The following is a 6244-nucleotide window of genomic DNA, read 5'->3' on the forward strand; positions in this document are numbered from 1 at the left end:
CATGACATCCTATCTCCATCCAAAGGAAACCACTCTCTATAAAATTAATAAAGGGCCACAAGGTGGGATCTATGCAAACGTATAGGCATAGTTAAAAAATAACCAGCCATTGTATTAGGTAGATCGCAAGGGAACTCCAAGACTCTCCAAGGGACAAAAGTGGGTGCCTTGCCTTGGTGCTGCCTCGAGCAATTGCCCCATCTGGGAAGAAGGACAAGGGTGGGCACCCTGTCTTGGTGGTGCCCCATCTTAATCCTGCCCTGAGCAACGGCCACACCTGGGGGCAGGAGGAATCCCTGCTAATCAGCAAAAGAATGCAGGGAATCCCCAGCCTGTAGTCCAGGCAGCCCCAGCACAGTAGGATTTGGAAACTGACATAGAGTAACCTAAGGCTAATTATCATGTCCTAAACTGTACATTAAAGTGGTTCAGTCGTGAGATCTGGACCATGAGCAGGGCCCGATCCAGACACTATAAAACAGAATGCCAGACCATAATTGGAGCCATTTTGTTACAACAGAAGGGTCCGTTTACCATTCTGTAAACAACAAATCTTGCTCTTGCCCTGTAAACCTATCTTGTCCTTTCTTAATAAACTGTTTCATGCTTGCCTTGCTCTTGGCGCGTCTGGTCATTCTTCAGCCAAGAACCGAGAACAGACAAGATCACCAACCCCAAACCCTGACAGTTGTTCCTTAGCTTGACTTCCTGTAACTGTACACTGCTTAGTAAGAGCCAGAAATCCTTGAAGCGTGTAAGATTTGTGACTTCTCCAAGCACTTTTATAAATAACATTGCTACTGTAAAACCTAAGACTGGTCTTTCAGATATCTTCTACACTTTGCATTCAGGGGAACCAACTGATGCCAACGGACCAGTGAGCACACACGGGAGCTGACTCAGCAGGTCCTGTCACCTTGTCCCCCACAACTGTCTCAGCCAAGTAAACAATTTCTGCTTGTCAGCCCTATGAGTTCGACCCCAGCTGATCAGCAAACCCAATTTCCTAGCCTTCTCTTTGCCAAACTTCCTCTAAATACCTTAGCCCCAACATTCTCAGGGAAACAGATTTGAGAACTTTCTCCCATCTCCTTGTTTAGTGCCTTGTAATACTAAACTCTTTCTCTACTGCAGCCCCTGCTGTCTCAGCGTACTGGCTTCCTTTTGAGCAGCGGCAGTATAACCCAGCTGAATGGTAACAATATAAAATGTCATTTGCCAATTTTCACTATGTTGGAACTTGATAATAGTCCTCAGATATGCAGTTGGATGATATTTCCAAATTAGCTAATGTTGGAGAGAGAGAGAGTGAGAGAGAGGGAGAGAGAGATTGTTAACACTGAAATATAGTCTTCAAGGAAAATCTTACATGTGAAATGCTAAGTGCACCCCAAGTACCATTCAGACTCTAAGGCTAGGCTGGCCGGAGGGAATCCCTTTGCTATCAGTATGCTTTTGGTTTGTTCTATCCTAAAACTTTAGAATTTACCTGCTGCTGCTTGCACAGCTGCTGGGCATAATGTTAGAAAACAACCTTGAGGAACACCAGATCAAGAGTTCGGAATACATCAACCACAATAGTCCAGCTGCAGACTGCTGATAAAATCCAAATATTGTCTGATGACAACCACTGAGCAAGTCATGATGACTTGCACACAACAGCTTGGTTTCTGCCACCAGTCCCTTTTACCCCTTCCCTTTAGAAGTTGACTGGTAAGCAGAGAAAGATGAGATGGTCTTTGAGACAACAGTCCCCCATTTCCTCAGGCTGCCTGCGCTTGAATAAACCACCTTTTCTTCACCAACACTCCCCTCTGTGTCTGCTTCCCAAGTGGGGGCGGCTGAATCTGTGTTTGTGGCAAAAAATCGTAAAATTCCATTTCTTCTCTCAGGAGAGTTAACAGGCCTCAATGCCCCCAATTCCTTGAGTTTGAATTTTTCTGTATTGAGTGTTAATCGGCCAAACAGGAATAGTACTAATGTTGAGACAGAACAGGGATCCTTCTTAGGGGCGTGGTAGGTCTCCCCACACATTAAAATAAAGGAAAATCTTGAGTCTGTTCAGGGAAAGCTTGGGGCACCTAGATAGCCTTACAGTGTGAATGGGAATCACAGTGGTCCTCTAGGTAAGTGACGAGGTGCTCTGGTTCCCTGTGGAACAAAACTTAACATATGTTCTTGAGTTGTTTTCCAGAAACACCGACCTGATGGAAAATGCAGATAATGGGAAACTGAGGAATTAAACTTTCATCACTGCTCTTTTTTCTAAATGTCCCCCTGAGGGGTCTGTCACACTCATCCTGACGTTCCTTTCTGCTAACCAGAGAATCTCTGAACCCACCTATCCCCTCCCTCTTCATGGTTCCCGCCTTTTGAGGCCAGACCAATGGTAACCTCCATGTATTGATTTATAATTTTGCCTGCTTGAAATGCACCCCTACCTTTTAAAATCCTGACTTGGAATCCATCAGGGAGTCTGGGTCTTAAGCGTTAGCTGCCAACATTCCTTGTGTGGCACTCTGCAATAAAGCCTTTTCCCCCACCACGACTGTAGGCTTCTGCGTTTGGCTTGGCCATGCTGGGCCAGCAGCCCCGGTTCAGTTTGGTAACAATGTGATTGCCCTATGCTATAGTTGATTTGGAAATAAAGGATTTCCAGAAAATTGTGTTTTATTTCTTTCCTATACAGTAGTGTCCCCTTGTCTTTGGGGGATACATCTCAAGATCCCTAACGGATGCCCAAAACCACAGATAGTAACGAGCCATATATATATATATATATATATATATATATATATATATATACTGTGCATGAGTTTCTTTTTTTTTTTCACAATTTCACAGATAGAAGATTTGTTCCTACTGTAGATCTTAGACACCTCAGCATACAATTTTTTTTTCATTCTTTACTAAGTCAAGAGCTTAATCTTTTCACTTAAAGGAAGTAAGTTCCAGCTTCTCTTGGCATATCCAAATTGCCAGCATCACTGCTCTTCCGCTTTCGGCCCACCATTAAGTAACATAAAGGTTACTTGAACACAAGCACTGCCATACCATTAACAGTTGATCTAATAATCAAGACAACTTCTAAGTGACTAAAGGGTGGGTAGCTTAGATGCATGGATCCTCTGGACAAAGGGATAATTCTGGTCCCAGGAGGGACAGAGAGGGGCAGCAGAAGATTTCACCACATTACTCATGTAACAGAAGAAATGTCTTGGAAAAATGGCAAAAATGTTTTGTCTCTCTAAAACATCCCCCACTCCTATTGGAGAACTAGGACCTGCATCCCTGCCTTAGGCCAGTGGTCAAGAATGGTAGGGGAGTGTCCTTTGTTCTTTGTGCCAGAGATGATGAAATTAATCCAGGTGGAGGTCACAAGATCATCTTAGCTGAAGATAGGATGCATCCAGGAGGAAGTCACAAGATTGTTTTAGCCAAAGATGGGACTATGGGATTAATCACAACCTTTAAAAGCTCTGTACTTCTGCCCAGAAGCAGGACCTTGGTACTCTGAGATGGGAATCTGCCAACCTCTTCATTTACTTGCAAATTAATAAACTCCTCTTTCCTTCTCCTCAACCCATTTGTCCTCGTTTTTCTGATGTGGCCTTGGGGACAAGTGCTGAACTTTCGGTAACACTCAGAATGGTATGGAATTTAAAACTTATTGTTTATTTCTGGAATTTCCATTTAATATTTTTGGACAGAGGTTGACCATTCGTAACTGAAACCATGGAAAGTAAAACCATAGTAAGTGGGGACTACTGTGGTATAATTAGAAATATGTTTGGTCTTTGTCTGAGTTCCTAGCACAAAACTCCTAAACCTCTTGGAATTTCCTGAAGGATGAGAGTGTCTTCTTTTATTCCTAAGGAGCCCCTTTCCATCACCCCCAAGTTCCTGCTAATGAGGTGACTTAGGGCGGGGACCCTAGATAGCCTCAGGTTGGGGCTAGTCACCAGAAGGACCAAGGGATTGGAGCATAGAAACTTTCAGCCCCATCCCTGACTTCTAGGGAGAGAGGAGGGGCTGGAGATTGAGCTCTATATAAACAAGATCCCATGAGCTTCCCACCTACTGGAGGACGGCACACACCAGCACCATGGAGACAGAAGGTCCTGCGCTTGGGGATCCTTCCGGACCTCATCTTATGTACCTCTTTACCTGGCTATTTATTTGTATCCTTTGCAATAAACTAGTAAACATAAGGGAAGCATCTTCCTGAGTTCTGTGAGCTGTTTCTAGCCAATTACCAAACCTCAGAAGAGGAGCGTGGGAACCCTCAATTTATAGCACTGAGTCCCAGGATTTGTGACTGGCACCTGAAGTGGGGGGCAGTCCTGTGGGATGGAGCCCTTAAACTGCGAGATTTGTGTTAACACAAATTACTGTCACAACTGAATTGAATTGTTCTACACCCACTTGGTGTTCAGAGAATCAGAGAATTGGTCATTCATATTGGAAAATACCTTATACTTGCCAAATTTCTCTTTGTACATTTTTAACCAGTTACTCATACTAATGGGAAGAGCAGTAGCTCCATTAATGAGGCAAACATTGCTAACAACTATTACTGTTTCCTATGTACCTGGCAGGGGAGATGCCATGAGCACGAAGGTGGTTTTCCCAGGGTGAGTCTTACACCCATGGCACTCCTGATGTGCTGATCCCTGCGATTTCCCCAAATGTGGGAAAACTGACTGCATAATTTGTGGTAGTTGGGGACTGCATTCACTATTTCCCCTAAAAACAAAAACAAAACCCAACTATTACTGTTTCATTATGTGTCTTCAGACAATCAGTTTGGACTTAGTGAACAGCACTTAGAGCTTCATAAGGCAATAGCCAAGACACACTTGGAAAATTGTAAATCTTTACAGTAGAATGATGAATGGGTCCTACAGTAAAGCTGAATTGATGAATGAGAATAACATGCCTTTAAGGTTATTCATTCTAGTATCATGTTAAGTAGTTCGCTCACTGACCTTGGTTTAGATACTTTATAAATATGTGCCCTTTATCCCATTCTCTTTATTCATTTTTATAATCAGCCAGTTGAAATATTGAAGCTTTCCTTATAATTTCCTCCATTGTCTACATTTTTACAGTTTTTTGTTGTTGTTGTTGCTGTTCGTCTTTGTTTTGTTTTTTGTTTTTATTTTTGTTTTCCTTGGAGTTATTTCTAGCATTTCAGGATCCTAGAGGTCTTCCAGTGTATGTTAGTCATGATATACTGTACACACTCTGAGTGCTCAGTGAGGTAAGACAATCAGAAATTATCTGTGGCATGGACATTAAAAAATTATAATATTGTGTGTAATCATTCCAAAATTAATGATTACAGTCTGTTTATTATGTCTTATAGCTCCAAACTGAAATTATTCTTTATTTTAATGATGTCATCACACTTTTATTGGGGAGATATGAAAGGAAATGAATCATCTAACATGAATATAATTTTGCAGGGGACGTTTGTCCGTGAAATATCAGGAAAAATGTATTCGTTAAAAACCTACTTTGGGCCAAGCACTATTAATTAATTGCTTTCTTACTCTGCATATTAACCCTCATAGTTGGTATTACAGGGCCATAATCCCTTATATGAAATCCCTCAGGCCAAATATATATCAGAATTCAGAAAGCTTAGGTTTTAGGGGTTTTAGGGTCGGGGGTATCTCCCTGTGATAAACAACATTAATATTTCCTCAGTGAAATATGTGAACATCTACACAGAATGGAATAAGTGAAGGGTATACCTAATCTCATATCAGTTCTAGTGAGATCTGAAAATTCAGGTCAGGTCAGGCTTTCCTGCCAAGTAAGAAAAAAATTATTTCCTGTGGTTTGGGGGTTTCAAAATTGTGAATAAGGGATAGCGTGCCTGTAAAACCCAGTTTTTTGAGGAGGAACTTGGCATCTAGCATGATAAATACAACTTAAGAATACAGAATTTAAACCTAGACTTGTCTTGATCCAGAGATTGTTATTGCTGTTGTCGAACGTAAATTAAGAATTCTGGAGACATATTCTTTAGGAGTAACTGGAGAATTAGATTCTACAAGGGGCACTAAAAATAAAAGCCTTAAAAGATTATCCATTATTGAATCAATATTTTTAATACTTTTGAACAATTTTCCAATGTGGTCACCAATCACAAAATCATGAGGAAGGTTATTTTTCCATGTTTTAGAAGTGAATTTATATTCAATAAAAGGAATGTTTGTATGTCTTCCTCACTTAT

General features: G+C 41.4%; 1 non-coding gene across 1 annotated transcript; it reads left to right on the plus strand.

Annotated features, from left to right (window-relative positions):
• Nucleotides 1–4583: 4583 nt before the first annotated feature.
• LOC123639095 lies at nt 4584–4749 on the plus strand. Its single transcript, XR_006735656.1, has one exon. It is a non-coding gene; the product is annotated as a U1 spliceosomal RNA (small nuclear RNA).
• Nucleotides 4750–6244: the final 1495 nt, after the last annotated feature.

This window comes from Lemur catta, chromosome 5, assembly GCF_020740605.2.
Source record: "Lemur catta isolate mLemCat1 chromosome 5, mLemCat1.pri, whole genome shotgun sequence".
Lineage (NCBI taxonomy): Eukaryota > Metazoa > Chordata > Mammalia > Primates > Lemuridae > Lemur > Lemur catta.